Raw genomic sequence first — 20654 nt, 5'->3', positions numbered from 1 at the left:
TACCACGCTTTAAGCAAACAGGCACACCAGGACAATATATCCCACAACTGGACGGGAGGGTCCCACACCCACGGAGCCTCCCTCATTGCTAACACAGCAGTCTGCAGCGATCTAACCGCAAGGCAGCAGCGAGGGTGGGGGAGGGGCGCCCGCCATTGCTGAGGCTTAAGTAGGTAAACAAAGCCGCTGGGAAGCTCCAACTGGGTGGAGCTCACAGCAGCACAAGGAAGCCTGCCTGTCTCTGTAGTCTCCACCTCCGGGGACAGCACACAGCTGAAGATCAACAGCGAAAGCAGCGGGGGCTGGTGCAGACGCGAACGACTCTGTCTGACAGCTTTGGGGAGAGCAGTGGATCTCCCAACGCGGAGGTTGAGATCTGAGAATGGACAGACTGTCTGCTCAGGTGGGTCCCTGACCTTGAGTAGCCTAGCTGGGAGATATCCCCCACTAGGGGCAGTCTGACACCCCACACCTCACAGGGTTGAGTACACCCCTGAGACGAAACTTCCAAAGGAAGAATCAGACAGGCACACTCGCTGTTCAGCAATATTCTATCTTCTGCAACCTCTGCTGCTGATACCCAGGCAAACAGGGTCTGGAGTGGACCTCAAGCAATCTCCAACAGACCAACAGACAGTCCTTCTGACTGTCAGAAGGAAAACTATCAAACAGGAAGGACACCTATACCAAAACCCCATCAGTACGTCACCATCATCAAAGATCAGAGACAGATAAAACCACAAAGATGGGGAAGAAGTAGGGCAGAAAAGCTGGAAATTCAAAAAATAAGAGCGCATCTCCCCCTGCAAAGGAGCGCAGCCCATCGCCAGCAACGGATCAAAGCTGGTCAGAGAACGACTTTGACGAGATCAGAGAAGAAGGCTTCAGTCCATCAAACTTCTCAGAGCTAAAGGAGGAATTACGTACCCAGCGCAAATAAACTAAAAATCTTGAAAAAAGAGGGGAAGAATTGACAGCTAGACTAATTAATGCAGAGAAGACCATAAACAAAATGACAGAGATGAAAACCATGACACGAGAAATACGTGACAAATGCACAAGCTTCAGTAACTGACTCGATCAACTGGAAGAAAGTGTCAGCGATTGAGGATCAAATGAATGAAACGAAGCGAGAAGAGAAACCAAAAGAAAAAAGAAGAAAAAGAAATGAACAAAGCCTGCAAGAAGTATGGGATTATGTAAAAAGACCAAATCTACGTCTGATTGGGGTGCCTGAAAGTGAGGGGGAAAATGGAACCAAGTTGAAAAACACTTCAGGATATCATCCAGGAGAACTTCCCCAATCTAGTAGGGAAGGCCAACATTCAAATTCAGGAAATACAGAGAATGCCACAAAGATACTCCTCCAGAAGAGCAACTCCAAGACACATGATTGCCAGATTCACCAAAGTTGAAATGAAGGAAAAAATCTTAAGGGCAGCCAGAGAGAAAGGTCGGGTTACCCACAAAGGGAAGCCCATCAGACTAACAGCAGATCTTTTGGCAGAAACTCTACAAGCCAGAAGAGAGTGGGGGACAATATTCAACGTTCCGAAAGAAAAGAATTTTCAACCCAGAATTTCATATCCAGCCAAACTAAGTTTCGTCAGTGAAGGAGAAATAAAATCATTTACAGATAAGCAAATGCTTAGAGATTTTGTCACCACCAGGCCTGCCTTACAAGAGACCCTGAAGGAAGCCCTAAACATGGAAAGGAACAACCGGTACCAGCCATTGCAAAAACATGCCAAAATGTAAAGACCATCGAGGTTAGAAAGAAACTGCATCAACTAACGAGCAAAATAACCAGTTAATATCAAAATGACAGGATCAAGTTCACACAAAACAATATTAACCTTAAATGTAAATGGACTAAATGCTCCAATTAAAAGACACAGACTGGCAAACTGGATCAAGAGTCAAGACCCATCAGTCTGCTGTATTCAGGAGACCCATCTCACATGCAGAGACATACATAGGCTCAAAATAAAGGGATGGAGGAAGATCTACCAAGCAAATGGAGAACAAAAAAAAGCAGGGGTTGCAATCCTAGTCTCTGATAAAACAGACTTTAAACCATCAAAGATCAAAAGAGACAAAGAAGGCCATTACATAATGGTAAAGGGATCAATTCATCAGGAAGAGCTAACTCTCCTAAATATATATGCACCCAATACAGGAGCACCCAAATTCATAAAGCAAATCCTTAGAGACTTACAAAGAGACTTAGGCTCCCATACAATAATAATGGGAGGCTTCAACACTCCACTGTCAACATTAGACAGATCAACGAGACAGAAAGTTAACAAGGATATCCAGGAATTGAACTCATCTCTGCACCAAGCGGACCTAATAGACATCTATAGAACTCTCCACCCCAAATCAACAGAATATACATTCTTCTCAGCTCCACATCACACTTATTCCAAAATTGACGACATAATGGAAGTAAAGCACTCCTCCGCAAATGTACAAGAACAGAAATTATAACAAACTGTCTCTCAGACCACAGTGCAATCAAACTAGAACTCAGGACTAAGAAACTCAATGAAAACCGCTCAACCACATGGAAACTGAACAACTTGCTCCTGAATGATTACTGGGTACATAACGAAATGAAAGCAGAAATAAAGATGTTCTTTGAAACCAATGAGAACAAAGATACAACATACCAGAATCTCTGGGACACATTTAAAGCAGTGTGTAGAGGGAAATTTATAGCACTAAATGCCCACAAGAGAAAGCAGGAAAGATCTAAAATTGACACTCTAACATCACAATTAAAAGAACTAGAGAGGCAAGAGCAAACACATTCAAAAGCTAGCAGAAGGCAAGAAATAACTAAGATCAGAGCAGATCTGAAGGAGATAGAGACACAAAAAACCCTCCAAAAAATCAATGAATCCAGGAGTTGGTTTTTTGAAAAGATCAACAAAATTGACAGACTGCTAGCAAGACTAATAAAGAAGAAAAGAGAGAGGGATCAAATAGACGGAATAAAAAATGATAAAGGGGATATCACCAACGACCCCACAGAAATACAAACTACCATCAGAGAATAGTATCAACACCTCTACACAAATAAACTAGAAAATGTAGAAGAAATGGATAATTTCCTGGACACTTACACTCTCCCAAGACTAAACCAGGAAGAAGTTGAATCCCTGAATAGATCAATAGCAGGCTCTGAAATTGAGGCAACAATTAGTAGCCTACCCACCAAGAAAAGTCCAGGAGCAGATGGATTCACAGCTGAATTCTACCAGAGGTACAAGGAGGAGCTGGTACCATTCCTTCTGAAGCTATTCCAATCAATAGAAAAAGAGGGAATCCTCCCTAACTCATTTTATGAGGCCAACATCATCCTGATACCAAAGCCTGGCAGAGACACAATAAAAAAAGAGAATTTTAGACCAATATCCCTGATGAACATTGATGCAAAAATTCTCAATAAAATACTGGCAAACCGGATTCAGCAGCATATCAAAAAGCTTGTCCACCATGATCAAGTGGGCTTCATCCCTGGGATGCAAGGCTGGTTCAACATTTACAAATCAATAAATGTAATCCAGCATATAAACAGAAGCAAAGACAAGAACCACATGATTATCTCAATAGATGCAGAAAAGCTTTTGACAAAATTCAACAGCCCTTCATGCTAAAAACGCTCAATAAATTCGGTATTGATGGAACGTACCTCAAAATAATAAGAGCTATTTATGACAAACCCACAGCTAATATCATTCTGAATGGGCAAAAACTGGAAAAATTCCCTTTGAAAACTGGCACAAGACAGGGATGCCCTCTCTAACCACTCTTATTCAACATAGTGTTGGAAGTTCTGGCTAGGGCAATCAGGCAAGAGAAAGAAATCAAGGGTATCCAGTTAGGAAAAGAAGAAGTCAAATTGTCCCTGTTTGCAGATGACATGATTGTATATTTAGAAAACCCCATTGTCTCAGCCCAAAATCTCCTTAAGCTGATAAGCAACTTCAGCAAAGTCTCAGGATACAAAATTAATGTGCAAAAATCACAAGCATTCTTATAAACCAGTAACAGACAAGCAGAGAGCCAAATCCAGAAATGAACTTCCATTCACAATTGCTTCAAAGAGAATAAAATACCTAGGAATCCAACTTATAAGGGATGTCAAGGACCTCTTCAAGGAGAACTACAAACCACTGCTCAGTGAAATCAGAGGACACAAACAAATGGAAGAACATACCATGCTCATGGATAGGAAGAATCAATATCGTGAAAATGGCCATACTGCCCAAGGTTATTTATAGATTCGATGCCATCCCCATCAAGCTACCAATGACTTTCTTCACAGAATTGGAAAAAACGGCTTTAAAGTTCATATGGAACGAAAAAAGAGCCCGCATTGTCAAGACAATCCTAAGTCAAAAGGACAAAGCTGGAGGCGTCACGCTACCTGACTTCAAACTATACTACAAGGCTACAGTAACCAAAACAGCATGGTACTGGTACCAAAACAGAGCTATAGACCAATGGAACAGAACAGAGTCCTAAGAAATAATGCCACACATCTACAGCCATCTGATCTTTGACAAACCTGAGAGAAACAAGAAATGGGGAACGGATTCCCTATTTAATAAATGGTGCTGGGAAAATTGGCTAGCCATAAGTAGAAAGCTGAAACTGGATCCTTTCCTTACCCCTCATACAAACATTAATTCAAGATGGATTAGAGACTTTAATGTTAGACCTAATACCATAAAAACCCTAGAAGAAAATCTAGGTAGTACCATTCAGGACATAGGCATGGGCAAGGACTTCATGTCTAAAACACCAAAAGCAACGGCAGCAAAAGCCAAAATTGACAAATGGCATCTCATTAAACTAAAGAGCTTTTGCACAGCAAAAGAAACTACCATCAGACTGAACAGGCCACCTACAGAATGGGAGATAATTTTTGCAACCTACTCATCTGACAAAGGGCTAATATCCAGAATCTACAAAGAACTCAAACAAATATACAAGAAAAAAACAAACAACCCCATCAAAAAGTGGGCAAAGGATATGAACAGACATTTCTCAAAAGAAGACATTCATACAGCCAACAGACACATGAAAAAATGCTCATCATCACTCGCCATCAGAGAAATGCAAATCAAAACCACAATGAGATACCATCTCACACCAGTTAGAACGGCAATCATTAAAAAATCAGGAAACAACAGGTGCTGGAGAGGATGTGGAGAAATAGGAACACTTTTACACTGTTGGTGGGATTGTAAACTAGTTCAACCATTATGGAAAACAGTATGGCAATTCCTCAAGGATCTAGAACTAGATGTACCATATGACCCAGCCATCCCACTACTGGGTATATACCCAAAGGATTATAAATTATTCTACTACAAAGACACATGCACACGTATGTTTATTGCGGCAGTATTCACAATAGCAAAGACTTGGAATCAACCCAAATGTCCATCTGTGACAGACTGGATTAAGAAAATGTGGCACATATACACCATGGAATACTATGCAACCACAAAAAAGGATGAGTTTGCGTCCTTTGTAGGGACATGGATGCAGCTGGAAACCATCATTCTTAACAAACTATCACAAGAAGAGAAAACCAAACACCACATGTTCTCACTCATAGGTGGGAACTGAACAATGAGATCACTTGGACTCGGGAAGGGGGACATCACACACTGGGGCCTATCATGGGGCTGGGGGAGGGTGGAGGGATTGCACTGGGGAGTTATACATGATATAAAAGATGAATTGATGGGTGCTGACGATTTGATGGGTGCAGCACACCAACATGGCATAAGTATACATATGTAACCAACCTGCACGTTATGCACATGTACCCTAGACCTTAAAGTATAATAAAAAAAAAAAAGAAAAGAAATATTTCGGAGTGCATTGAAGCTTACGGTGACAAAGGAAATATCCTCAGGCAAAATCTGGAAAGAAGCCTTCTGAGAAATTGTGATTTCTGAATTCATTTCACAGAGTTACATGATTCTTTTCGTGGAGCAGATTTTCAGCACTGTTTGTGGAATCCGAGAAGTGATATTTCGGATTGCATTGAAGCCTATGGCGACAAAGGGTATATCCTCAGACAAAAATTAGAAAGAAGTTTTCTGAGAAAGATCTTTGTGATGTATGAATTCATCTCACAGAGTTACAGCTACCTTTTCATGGAGCAGTTTAATAACACTATTTTCGTGTAAACTGCAAAGGTATATTCGGGAGCGCATTGAGGCCTATCTTGAAAAAGGAAATATCCACAGAGAATTGCTAGAAAGAATCTTTCTGGGAAACTGCTTTGTGATGTGTGAATTCATCTCACAGAGTTACACCATTCTTTTCATTGAGTAGTTTGCTAACTAACACTGTTTTCGTTGAATCTGCAATTAAATATTTCAGAGCACATTAAACCTTAAGGTTACAAAGGAAATATTCTCAGGCAAAAACTAGAAAGAAGCTTTCAGAGAAACTGCTTTGTGATTTGTGAATTTATCTCACAGAGTTTCACAACTCTTTTCATGGATCAGTTTTTAAGCACCGTTTTAGGGGAATCTGAGAAGTGATATTTTGGATCACATTGAAGCCTATGGTGACAAAGGAAATATCCTCAGATAAAAACTAGAAAGAAGCTTGCTGAGAAAGTTCTCTGTGATGTGTAAATTCATCCCACAGAGTTGTAGCTAACTTTTCATGCAACAGTTTGCTAACACTGTTTTAGTGGAATCTGCAAAGGGATATTTAGGAGCGCATTGAGGACTATCTTGAAAAATGAAGTATCCACAGAATAAAACTAAAGAGAAGCTTTCTGAGAAACTGCTTTGTGATGTGTGAATTCATCCCACAGAGTTACAGCTATCTTTTCATGCAACAGTTTGCTAACACTGTTTTAGTGGAATCTGCAAAGGGATATTTAGGAGCACATTGAGGCCTATCTTGAAAAATGAAGTATCCACAGAATAAAGCTAAAAAGAAGCTTTCTGAGAAACTGCTTTGTGATTGTGAATTCATGTCACAGAGTTCCAGTGTTCTTTTCATTGAGTAGTTTGCAAACACTGTTTTCGTGGAATCTGCCAAGGAATATATGGAAGCACATTGTGGTCAATGGTGATAAAGGAAATTGCCTCAGATATTAACTAGAAAGAAGCTTTCTGAGAAACTGCTTTCTGATGTGTGAATTCGTCTCACAGAGTTGCATGGTTCTTTTCAATGAGCAGTTTGCTAGCACTGTTTTCATGGAATCTACCAAGGGATATTTCAGATTGCATTGAACCTTAAGGTGACAAAGGAAATAGCCTCATGTAAAAACTAGAAAGATGGTTTCTGAGAAAAAGCTTTTTGATGTGTGAGTTCATCTCACAGAGTTACACGGTTTTCTTCATGGAGCAGTTCGGTTTCACTGTTTTGGGGTAATCTGAAAAGGGATATTATGGATCTCATTGAAAACTGAGGTGACAACGGAAATATCCTCAGATAAAAACTAGAAAGAAGCTTTCTGAGAAAGTTCTTTGTGATGTGTCAATTTGTCTGACACAGATACACTGTGCTTTTCATTCAGCAGTTTTTTTAACACTGTTTTCATGGAATCTGCAATAGAGTATTTGGGAGTGCATTGAAGCCCATGGTGACAAAGGAAATATCCACAGATAAAAACCAAAAAGAAGGTTTCTGAGAAAGTTCTTTGTGATGTGTGAATTCGTCACAAAGAGTTACAGCTTTCTTTTCATGAAGCACTTTGCTAACACTGTTTTCGTGGAATCTGCAAAGGGATTTATGGGAACGAATTGAGGCCTATGGTGAAAAAGGATATATCCTCAGATAAAATCTAGAAAGAAACTTTCTGAACAATGCTCTATGATATGTGAATTCATCTCACAGGGTTACATTGTTCTTTTCATTGAGTAGTTTGCTAAAACTGTTTTCTTGGAATCTGCAGTGGGATATTATGGAGTGTATTGAAACTTATGGTGACATAGTATATATCCTCATAGAAAAAATAGAAAGAAGCTTTGTGAGAAACTGCTTTGTGATGGGTTTATTATCTCAGAGAGTTATGAGTTTTTTTTTATGTATCAGCTTGATAGCACTGTTTTTGGGGAATCTTAGATGGGATAATTTGGATCACATTGAAGATTATGGTGATAAAGGAATTATCCTCAGATACAAACTAGAAAGTAGTTTTCTGAGAAAGTTCTTTGTGATCTGTCAATTCATCTCACAGAGATAAACCGTTCTGTTCACTGAGTAATTTGATAACACTGTTTTTGTGGAATCTGCAATAGGATATTTCGGAGGGTATTGAAGCCGATGGTGACAAAGGAAATATCCTCAGAAAAAAACAGAAAGAAGCTTTCTGATCAACTCCTTTGTGATGTGTAAATTCACCTCACAGAGTTATAGTGTTTTTTTCATTAAGCAGTTTGCTAACATGTTTTCTTGGAATCTGCAATGGGATATTTCAGAGCAAATTGAAACTTATGGTGACAAAGTAAATATCCTCAGAAAAAATCTAGAAAGAAGCATTCTGAGAAACAGCTTTGTGATTTGTGAATTCTTTTCACAGAGTTACACGATTCTGTTCATGGATATGTTTGATAGCACTGTTTTTGGAGTAGCTGAGAAAGGATATTTTGTATCGCATTGAAGCTTATGGTGACAAAGGAATTATCCTCAGATAAAAACTAGAAAGAAGCTTTCTGAGAAACTTCTTTATGATGCATGATTTCATCTCCCAGTCTTACATCTTTCATTTGATGGAGAAGTTTACTAACACTGCTTTTGAGAAATTTGCAAAGGGATACTTGGGAGCACATTGAGACCTATACTGATAAAGGAAATATGCTCAGATATAAACTAGAAAGAAGCTTTAAGAGAAACTGCATGGTGATTTTTGAATTCATCTCACAGAGTTACACTGTTCTATTGAGCAGTTTGCTAACACTGTTTTCTTGGAATCTGCAATGGGATACTTCAAAACGCATGGAAGATTATGGTGAGAAAGGAAATATCCTCATATAAAAACTAGAAAGAAGCTTTCTGGGAAACTGCTTTTTGATGTATTATTCATCACCCAGCATTACATGATTCTTTTCATGGATATATTTTGTAGCACTGTTTTGGGATAATCTGAGAAGGGATATTTGGGATTGCATTGCAGTCTTAGGTGAAAAGGAAATATCCTCTGATAAAAACTACAAAGAAGCTTTCTGAGAAAGTTCTTTCTGATGTGTGAATTCATCTCCTAGAGTTACACCTTTTGATTCATGGAGCAGTTTGCTAACACTGTTTTTGTGGAATCTGCAAAGGGATATTTGGGAGCACATTGAGGCCTGTAGTGAAAAAGGAAATATCTTCATATAAAAACCAAAAAGATGCTTTCTGAGGAACTGCTGTGTGATATGTGAATACACACCTCACAGGTTTACACTGTTATTTTCATTGATCAGTTTGCCTACGCTGTTTTCTTGGAATCTGCAATGGGATATTTCAGAGTGCATTGAGACTTATGGTGACAAAGGAAATAGTCTCAGAGAAAAAATAGAAAGAAGCTTTTGGAGAAATCACTTTGAGTTGTTTTACTTCATCTCACAGAGATACACGATTCTTTTCATGGATCAGATTGGTGGCATTGTTTTTGGTGAATCTGACAAGGGATATTTTGGATTGTATTGAAGCCAATAGTGACAAAGGAAATATCCATAGAAAAAACTACAAAGAAGCTTTCTGAGAAAGTTCTTTGTGATGTGTGATTTCATCTCAGAGTTTACACCTTTCCTTTCATGGAGCAGTCTGTTAATAGTATTTAGGTGGAATCTGCAAAGGGATATTTGGGAGCAAATCAAGGCCCACAGTGAAAAAGGAAATATCCTCAAATAAAAGCTAGAAGGAAACTTTCTGAGCAACTGCTTTGTGATCTGTGAATTCATCTCACAGAGTTACACCGTTGTTTTCATTGAGCAGTTTGATAGCGCAGTTTTCGTGGAATCTGCAATAGGATATTTTGGAATGCATTGATGCTTATGGTGATAAGGAAAATATTCTCAGATAAAAATTAGAAAGCAGCTTTCTGAGCTACTGCTTTGTGATACATGAATTCATCTTACAGAGTTACACTGTTCTTTTCATTGAGCAGTTTACTAACCCTGTTTTCTTGGAATCTGCAATGGGATATTTTGGAGTGCACTGAAGCTTATGCTGACAAAGGAAATATACTCAGACAAAAACTAGAAAAATCTTTCAGAGAAACTGCTTTGTGATTTGTGAATTTATCTCACCGAGTTACATGATTCATTTCATGGAGCAGTTTGACAGCACTGTTTTTGGGGAATCTGAGAAGAGATATTTTGGATCGCATTGAAGCCTATGGTGACAAAGGAAATATCCTCAGAGAAAAACTAGAAAGCAGCTTTCTGAGAAACTTCGTTGTGATGTGTGAATTAATCTCACAGAGTTACACATTTCTTTTCATGGAGCACTTTACTAACACTCTGCTCGTGGAATATGCAAAGTGATATATGGGATTGCATTGAGTCCTATGGAGAAAAAGGAAATATCCTCAGATAAAAATTAGAAAGAAGCTTTCTGAGAAACTGCTTTGAGATGTGCAAATTCATCTCACAAGATCACACTATTATTTTCATTCAGCAGTTTCATAACACTGTTTTTGTGGAATCTGCAATACACCATTTTGTAGCACATTGAAGCCTATGGTGACAAAGGAAATATCCTCAGATAAAAACCAAAAAGATGCTTTCTGAAAAACTCCTTTGTGAAGTGTGAATTTATCTCACAGAGTTACACTGTTCTTTCAATTTGGCAGTTTACTAACACTGTTTCCTTGGAATCTTCAATGGGATATTTCGGAACGCATTGAAGCTTATGGTGACAAAGAAAATATCCCCAGAAAAAAGCTAGAAAGAAAATTTCTGAGAAAATACTTTCTGATTAATGAATTCATCTCACACTGTTACCGGACTCTGTTCATGCAAAGTTTGGTAGCACTGTTTTTGGGGAATCTGAGTAGGGATATTTTAGATCGCTTTGAAGCCTATGGTGACAAAGGAAATATCTTTAGAAAAAAACTAGAAAGTAGGTTTCTGAGAAACTTCTTTGTGAGGTGTTAATTCATCTCACAGAGTTACACCTTTCTTCTCATATAGCAGTTCGCTAACACTGTTTTCATGGCATCTGCAAAGTGATATTTGGGAGCAGGTTGTGGTCTATAGTGAAAAACGAAATATTCTCAGTTAAAAACGAGAGAGAAGCTTTCTGAGAAACTGCTTTGAGATGTGATAATTCATCTCTCAGTGTTATACGATTCTTCTCATGGATCAGGTTAGTTCACTGTTTTTGGGGAATCTGAGAAAGGATATTTTGGATCACATTGAAGCCGATGATGACAAAGGAAATATCCTCAGATAAAAATTAGAAAGAAGTTTTCTGAGAAAGTTCTTTGTGATGTGTGAATTCACCTCACAGAGTTACACCTTCCTTTTCATGGAGCAGTTTGCTAAGACTGTTTTCATTGAATCTGCTGAGGGATATTTGGGAGTGCATTGAGGCATATAGTGAAAAGGGGAATATGCTCATATAAAAACTATAAAGAAGGTTTCTGATAACCTGCTTTGTGATGAGTGAATTCATCTCACAGAGTAACACCTTTCTTTTCATTGAGCAATTTGATAACACTGTTTTCATGGAATCTGTAATATTGTATTTGGGAGCACTTTGAAGCCTATGGTGACAAAGGAAATATCCACATATAAAAACCAAAAAGATGTTTTCTGAGAAACCGCTTTGTGATGTGTGAATACATCTGATAGAGTTAAACTTTCCTTTCAATTGAGCAGTTTACTAACACTGCTTTCTTGGAATCTTCAATGAGATAATTTGGAGTGCTTTGAAGCTTATGGTGACAAAGGATATATCCCCAGACAAAAAGTAGAAAGGAGCTTTATGAGAAAACGCTTTATGTCTTATTAATTCATCTCTCAGTGTTACATGATTTTTTTCATGGATCATTTGTTAGCACTGTTTTGGGGGAATCTGAGAAGGGATATTTTAGATCTCATTGAAGCCTGTGTTGACAAATGAAATATCCTCAGATAAAAACTAGAAAGAAGCTTTCTGAGAAAGTCGTTTGTGATGTGTGAATTCACCTCACAGTGTTACACCATTCTTTCATTGATCAGTTTGTTAACACTGTTTTCGTGGAATCTGCAATAGGATATTTGCTAGTGCATTGAAGCCTATGGTGACATAGGAAATATCCTCAGATGAAAAGCAAAAATAAGCTTTCTGAGAAACTGCTTTGTGATGTGTGAATTCATCTCACAGAGTTACACTGTTCTTTTCATTGAGTAGTTTGCCACAACTGTTTTCTTCGAATCTGCAGTGGGATATTTTGGAGCACATTGGAGCTTATGGAGACAAAGAAAATATCCTCAGACAAAACTAGAAAGAATCTTTCTGAGGAACTGCTTTGTGATTTGTGAATTTATCTCACAGAGTTACATGATTCTTTTCATGGATCATTTTGGTAGCACTGTTTTCGGGAAATCTGAGAAGAGATATTTGGGATCTCACTGAGGCTTATGGTGACAAAAGAAATATCCTCAGATAAAATCCAGAAAGAATCTTTCTGAGAAAATTCTTTGTGATGCATGCATTCATCTCACCAAGTTACACCATTCTTCACATGGAGCAGCTTGCTAACACTGTTATCATGTAATATTCAATGGGATATTTTGGAGCACATTGAAGCTTATGGTGACAAAGGTAATATCCTCAGACCAAAGTAGAAAGAAGCTTCCTAAGAAACTGAGATCACTTCGACTCGGGAAGGGAAACATCACACACTGGGGCCTATCATGGGGAGGGGGGAGGAGGGAGGGATTGCATTGGAGAGTTATACATGATATAAATGATGAATTGATGGGTACTGACGAGTTGATGGGTGCAGCACACCAACATGGCATAAGTGTACATATGTAACAAACCTGCACGTTATGCACGTGTACCCTAGAACTTAAAGTATAATAATAATAAAAAAAAAAGAAACTGCTTTGTGATTTGTGAATTCATCTCACAGAGTTACACGAATCTTTTGATGGAGCAGTTTGGTAGCACTGTTTTTGGGGAATCTGAGAAGGGATATTTTGGATCGCATTGAAGCCTATGGTGACAAAGGAAATATCCTCAAATAAAAACTAGAAAGAAGCTTTCTGAGAAACTGTTTTATTATGTGTGAATTCATCACACAGAGTTACACCATTCTTTTCATTGAGCAGTTTGATAACACTTTTTTGTGTAGTCTGCAATAGGATATTTGGGAGTACAGTGAAGCCTATGGTGACAAAATATCTTCAGATAAAAACCAAAAAGCAGCTTTCTGACAAATGGCGTTGTTATGTGTGAATTCACCTCATGCAGTTACAAAGTTCTTTTCATTGAGCAGTTTCATAACACTGTGTTCGTGGAATCTGCAAAGGGATATTTTGGAGAACATTGAAGCTTAAGGTGATAAAGGAAATACCCTCATATAAAAACTAGAAAGAAGCTTTCTGAGGAAATGCTTTCTGATGTGTAAATTCTTCTCACAGAGTTACACGAGCCTTTTCATGGAGCAGTTTGGTAACACTGTTTTTTTGGAATCTGAGAGGGGACAATTTAGATCACCTTGAAGCCTATGGCAACAAAGCAAATATCCTCAGATAAAAACTAGAAAGAAACTTTTTAAGAAACTTCTTTGTGATGTGTGAAATCATCTCACAGAGATACACCTTTCTTTCCATGGAGTCACTTCGTAACAATGTTTTCACGGAATCGGCAATGGGATATTTTTGAATGCAATGAGGCCTATGGTGAAAAAGGAAATATCCTCTACAAAAACTAGAAAGAAGCGTTCTGAGAGAATGTTTTGTGATGTGTGAATTTATCTCATAGAATTACACCTTTCTTTTGAGGGAGCAGTTTGCTAGCACTGTTTTCGGCTAATCTGCAAAGGGATATTAGGGAGCACCTTGAGGCCTATGGTGAAAAACTAACTATCGTCATATAAAAACTAGAAGGAAGGTTTTGGGAAACTTGTTTGTGACGTATGAATTCATCACACAGAGTTACACCGTCCTTTTCATTGAGCTGTTTGAAAACACTGTTTTCATGGAATCTGCAAAGGGATATTTCAGAGTGCATTGAAGCTTATTGTGACCAATGAAATATCCTCAGACAAAAGCTAAAAATAAGCTGTCTGAGAAACTTCATTGTTATGTGTGAATTCATCTCACAGTGTTACACTGTTCTTTTCATTGAGCAGCTTGCTAACACTGTTTTCCTGGAATCTGCAAAGAGATATTTGGGAGCAGTTTGAGGCCTAAAGTGAAAAAGGAAATATCCTCAAATAAAAACTAGAAAGATAAAAAGTAGAAAGTAACTTTCTGAGAAACTGCTTTGTGGTGTGAGAATTCATCTCACAGAGTTACATTGTACTGTTCATTGAGCAGTTTGATAATACTGTTTTTGTGTAATCTGCAATAGGATATTTGGGAACACTTTGAAGCTGATGGTGAAAAAACATGTATCTTCAGAAAAAATTAGAAAGATTTTTTCTGAGAAACTGCTTTGTGATGTTTTAATTCATCTCACAGAGTTACATGATACTTTTCATGGATCACTTTGGTAGCACTGTTTTTGGGGATTCTGAGAAGGTATATTTTGTATTGCATTGAAGCCTAAGGTGACAAACGAAATATCCTAAGTAAAAAACTAGAAAGAATCTTCCTGAAAAACTTCTTTGTGATGTGTGAAATAATCTCACAGAGTTGCACCTTTCTATTCATGGAGCAGTTTGCTAACATTGTTTTCCTGGAATCTGCAAAGGGATATTTGAGAGTGCATTGAGGCCTATGGTGAGAAAGAAAATATCCTCAGATAAAAACTAGAAAGAAGCTTTCTGAGAAACTGCTTTGTGCTGTGTGAGTTCCTCTTACAGAGTTACACCGTTCTTTTCATTGAGCAGTTTGCTAACAATGTTTTCGTGTAATCTGCAAAGTTATATTTCGGAGCACATGGAAGCTTAAGGTGACAAGGGAATTACCCTCATTTAAAAACTAGAAAGATGTTTTCTGGTGAAACGTTTTCTGATGTGTGAATTCATCTCACAGAGTTACACTGTTCTTTTTATTGAGCAGTTTCATAGCACTCTTCTTGGGGAATATCCAACGGGAAATTTCGGAATGCACAGAAGCCTTTGGTGACAAAGGAAATATCCTCAGACAAAAACTAGAAAGAAGCTTTCTGAGAAACTGCTTTGTGATTGAATTCATCTGACAGAGTTACACCATTCTTGTCACAGCATGATAACACTGTTAACGTGGAATCTGCAGTAGGATACTTGGGAGCTCATTGAAGCCTATGGTGACAAAGGAAAGATCCTCAGATAAAAACCAAAAAGCTTTCTGAAAAACTACTTTGTGATGTGTGAATTCATCTCACAGAGTTACACTGTTCTTTTCATTGAGCGGTTTGCTAGCACTGTTTTCTTGGAATCTGCAATGGGATATTTCAGAGCCCATTTAAGCTAACAGTGACAAAGAAATATCCTCAGAAAGAAACTAGAAATAAGCTCTCTGAGAAACTTCTTTGTGATTTGTGAATTCACGTCACAGAGGTACACAATTCTTTTCATGGCGCAGTTTGGTAGCACTGTGTTTGGAGAATCTGAGAAGGGATATTTTGGATTGCATTGAAGAATGCAGTGACAAAGGAAATATCCTCATATAAAAACTAGAAATAAGCTTTCTGAGAAACGACTTTGTGATGTGTTAATTCATCTCACGTAGTTACACAATTCTTTTCATGGATCAGATTGGTAGAACTGTTTTGGGGTAATGTGAGTAGAGATATTTAGGATCTCATTGAAGTCTATGGTGAAAAAGGATATATCCTAAGATAAAAACTAGAAAGAAGCATTCTGAGAAAGTTCTTCATGACATGTGTATTCATCTCACAGAGTTTCACCTTTCTTTTCATGGAGCAGTTTGCTTACACTGTTTTCATGAAATCTGCAATGGGATATTTGGGAGCACATTGAGGCCTTCAGAGAAAAAGGAAACATCCTCAGATAAAAACGAGAAAGAAGCATTCTGAGAAAGTTCTTTGTAATGTGTGAATGCATGTCACAAAGTTACACATTTCTTTTCATGGATCAGATTGGTAGCACTGTTTCTGTGTAATATGCAAAGGGATATTTGGGAGTGCTTTGAGGCCTATAGTGAAACAGGAAATGTCATCAGAAAAAAACTACAAAGAGGCCTTCTGAGAAACTGCTTTGTGATGTGGGAATTCATCTCACAGAGTTACACCATTCTTTACATTGAGCAGTTCGATAACACTGTTTTTGTGGAATCTGCAGTAGGATATTTGGGAGTGCATTGAAGCTTATGGTGGAAAATGAAATATCCTCAGACAAAAACTAGAAAGAAGCTTTCTAAGAAAGTTCTTTGTGAAGTGAGAATTCATCTCACAGTGTGACAACTTTGTTTTCATGGAGCAGTTTGCTAACACTGTTTTCATGGAATCTGAAATGGGATATTCTGGAGCACATTGAGGTCTAGAGTGAATAAGGAAATATCCACAGGTAAAAACCAGAAGGAGACTTTCTGAGAAACTGCTTTGTGATGTGTGAATTCACCTTAAGGTGTTACACTGTTCTATTCATTGAGATGTTTGATAACACTCTTTTTGTGGAATCTGCAACAGTATATTTGGGAGTGCATTGAAGCCTACTGTGACAAAGGAAATATCCTCACATAAAGGCCAAAAGAACCTTTCTGTGAAACTGATTTGTGATGTGTGAATTCGTCTCCCAGAGTTTCAATGTTTTTTCGTTGAGAAATTTTCTGATACTTTTCTCGTTTAATCTGCAATGGGAAACTTGGGGAATATCCTGAGTTAAAACTAGAAAGAATCTTTCTGAGAAACTTCTTTGTGATATGGGAAATCATCTCAAAAATTTACACCATTGTTTTCATTGAGCAGTTTGTTAACACTGTTTTCGTGGAATCTGCAATAGGATAAAGGAAATATCCTGATATAAACCAAACAGAAACTTTCTGAGGAATTGCTTTGAGATGTGTGAATTCATCTCACAGAGTTACACTGTTCTCTTCATTGAGTAATTTTCTAACACTGTTTTCTTGGAATCTGCAATGGGATATTTCAGAGTGCATTGAAGCTTATGGAGACAAAGGAAATAGCCTCAGATAAAAACTAGAAAGAATCTTTATGAGAAACGACTTTGTTTTTGTGAATTCATCTCAAAGAGTTACACGATTCTTTTCATGGAGCAGTTTGGTAACATTTTTTTGGGGAATCTGAGAGTGGATAATTGGGATGGAATTGAAGAATATGTTGACAAAAAAAATCCTGAGATAAAAACTAGAGAGAATCTCCCTGTGAGTGTTCTTTGTGATGGGCAAATTCATCTCACAGAGTTACACCTTTCTTTTCATTGAGCAGTTCATAACACTGTTTTCCTGGAATCTGTAAGAGGATATTTTGGAACACATTGAAGCCTATGTTGACAAAGGAAATATCCTCAGACAAAAACCATAAAAAATCTTTCTGAGAAACTGCTTTGTGATGTGTGAATTCTTCTCAGAGAGTTACAATATTCTTTGCATTGTGCAGTTTGCTAACACTGTTTTCGTAGATTCTGCAAAGGAATATATCAGAGAGCATTGAAGCTTAAAGTGACAAAGGAAACACTCTCACATAAAAACTAGAAAGAAGTTTTCTGAGAAAATGCTTTCTGATAGGTTAATTCATCTCACAGCAATACATGATTCTTTTCATGGAGCAGTTTGGTAGCCCTGTTTTGGGGGAATCTGAGAAGGGATATTTCACATCGCATTGAAGCCTATAGTGACAAAGGAAATATGCTCAGTAAAAACTAGAAAGGAGCTTTCTGAGAAATTTCTTTGTGATGTGTGAATTCATCTCACAGAGTTTCATCTTTCTTTTGATGCAGCTGTTTGCTAACACTGTTTTTGTGGAATCTGAAAGGCATATTTGGGAGCAAAATTATGCATATAGTGAAAAAGGAAATATCTTTAGATAAAAAGCTAGAAAGATGTTTTCTGAGAAAATGCTTTGTGATATATCAATTCATTCCCTCAGCTGTTTGTTAACATTGTTTTCTTGGAATATGCAATAGGATATTTGGGAGCACATAGAAGCCTATGGTGACAGAGGAAATATCCTCAGATAAAAACCAAAAAGATGCTTTCAGAGAAATTACTTTGTGGTGTGTGAATTCATTACACAGAGTTACACTGTTCCTTTTATTGAGCAGTTTGCTAACCCTGTTCTCTTGGAATCTGCAATGGGATATTTCAGAGCTCATTGAAGCTTATGGTGACAAAGGAAATGTCTTCAGTAAAAAACTAGAAAGAAGCTATCTGAGAAACTGCTTTGTGATGTGTGAATTCATCACAGAGTTACACCATTCTTTTCATTGAGGATTTTGCTAACACTTCTTTCGTTTAATCTGCAATGGAATATTCTGGCACGCATTGAGGAATATGGTGAAAAGGAAATATCCTCATATAAAAACTAGAAAGATGGTTTCTGAGAAACTGCTTTGTGATGTGTGAATTCCTCTCACACAGTTACACCTCTATTTTAATGGAGCAGTTTGTTAGCAATGTTTTTGGGGATATAAGAAGGGATATTTTGAAATACATTGAAGTCTATGGTGGCAAAGGAAATATCCTCAGACAAAAACTAGAAAGAAGCTTTCTGAGAAACTTCTGTGTTCTGTGTGAATTCTTCTCACAGAGTTACACTTTCCTTTTCATGGGGCAGTTTTCTAATACTGTTTTCATGGACACTGCAAAGGGATATTTGGGAGTGCATTGAGGCCTATAGTAAAAAAGGAAATCTCCTCAGATAAAAATGAGAAAGAAGCATTCTGAGAAATCACTTTCTGATGTGTTAATTCATCTCACAGAGTTACACGATTCTTTGCATGGATCATTTGGTAGCATTATTTTTGGGAAATCTGATAAGGGATATTTTGGTTCCCACTGAAGCCTGTGTTGACAAAGGAAATATCCTCAGATAAAAGCTAGAAAGAAGCTTTCTGAGAAAGTCCTTTGTAGTGTGTTAATTCATCTCACAGAGTTACATCATTCTTTTCATTGATCAGTTTGCTAACACAGTTTTTGTGGAATCTGCAAAGGGATATTTGGGAGTGCTTTGAGGCCTATAGTGAAACAGTGAATATCATCAGAGAAAAACTAGAAAGAAGCTTTCAGAGAAACCACTTTGTGATGTGTGTATACAACTCACAGAGCTACACCACTCTTTACATTGAGCAGTTTGATAACACTGTTTTCGTGGAATCTGCAATAGGATGTTTGGGAGCACATAGAAGCGTATGGTGAGAAAGGAAATATCATCATTAAAAAGCAAAAAGAAGCCTTCTGAAAAACTACTTTGTGATGTGTGAATTCATTTCACAGAGTTACACTGTTCTTTTCATTGAGCAGTTTGCTACCACTGTTTTCTTGGAATCTGCAATGGAATATTTCAGAGCCCTTTGAAGCTTATGGTGACAAAGAAATATCCACAGACAGAAACTAGAAAGAAGCTCTCTGAGAAACAGCTTTGTGATTTGTGAATTCATCTCACAAAGGTACATGATTCCTTTCTTTGAGTACCTTGGTAGCACTGTTTTTGGGGAATCTGAGAAGGGATATTTTGGATCCCTTTGAAGAATGTGTTGACAAAGAAAATATCTTCATATAATAACTAGAAAGAAGCTTTCTGAGAAACTGCTTTGTGATGTGTTAATTCATCTCACAGAGTTACACGATTTTTTTCATAAATCAGATTGTAGCACTGTTTTGGGGGATTCTGAGAAGATATACTTAGGATCGCATTGAAGCCTATGGTGAAAAAGGATATATCCTCAGATGAAAACTAGAAAGAAGCATTCTGAGAAAGTCCTTTGTGACATGTCTATTTATCTCACAGAGATACACCTTTCTTTTCATGGAGCAGTTTGCTAACACTGTTTACGTGGAATCTGCAAAGGGATATTTGGGAGCACATTGAAGCCTATAGTGAAAAAGAAAATATTCTCAGATAAAAATCGAGAAAGAAGCATTCTGAGAAATCATTTTGTCCTGTGTTAATTCATCTCACTGAGAAACACTATTCTTTTCATCGATCATTTGGTAATACTGTTTTTGGGGAATCTGAAAAGGATAATTTTGATCGCATTTAAGCCTAGGTGACAAATGAAATATCCTCAGATAATAACTAGAAAGAAGCTTTCTGAGAAAGTTCTTTGTGATGTGTGAATTCATCCCACAGAGTTACACTGTACTATTCATTGAGCAGTTTGCTAACACTGTTTTCGTGGAATCTGAAAAGGGATATTTGGGATCACATTGAGTCCTACGGCCAAAAAGGAAATATCCTCTGAATTAAACTGGAAAGAAACTTTCTGAGAAACTGCTTTTTGATGTGTTAATTCGTCTGACAGAGTTACACTGTTGTTTTCATTGAGTAGTTTGCTGGCACTGCTTTCTTGGAATCTGCAGTGGGATATTTTGGAGTGAATTGAAGCTTATGTTGAT

Source organism: Rhinopithecus roxellana, chromosome 21, assembly GCF_007565055.1.
Source record: "Rhinopithecus roxellana isolate Shanxi Qingling chromosome 21, ASM756505v1, whole genome shotgun sequence".
Classification (NCBI taxonomy): Eukaryota; Metazoa; Chordata; class Mammalia; order Primates; family Cercopithecidae; genus Rhinopithecus; species Rhinopithecus roxellana.
The sequence above is the reverse complement of the archived record's forward strand: the minus strand, read 5'-3'. Positions refer to the sequence as shown.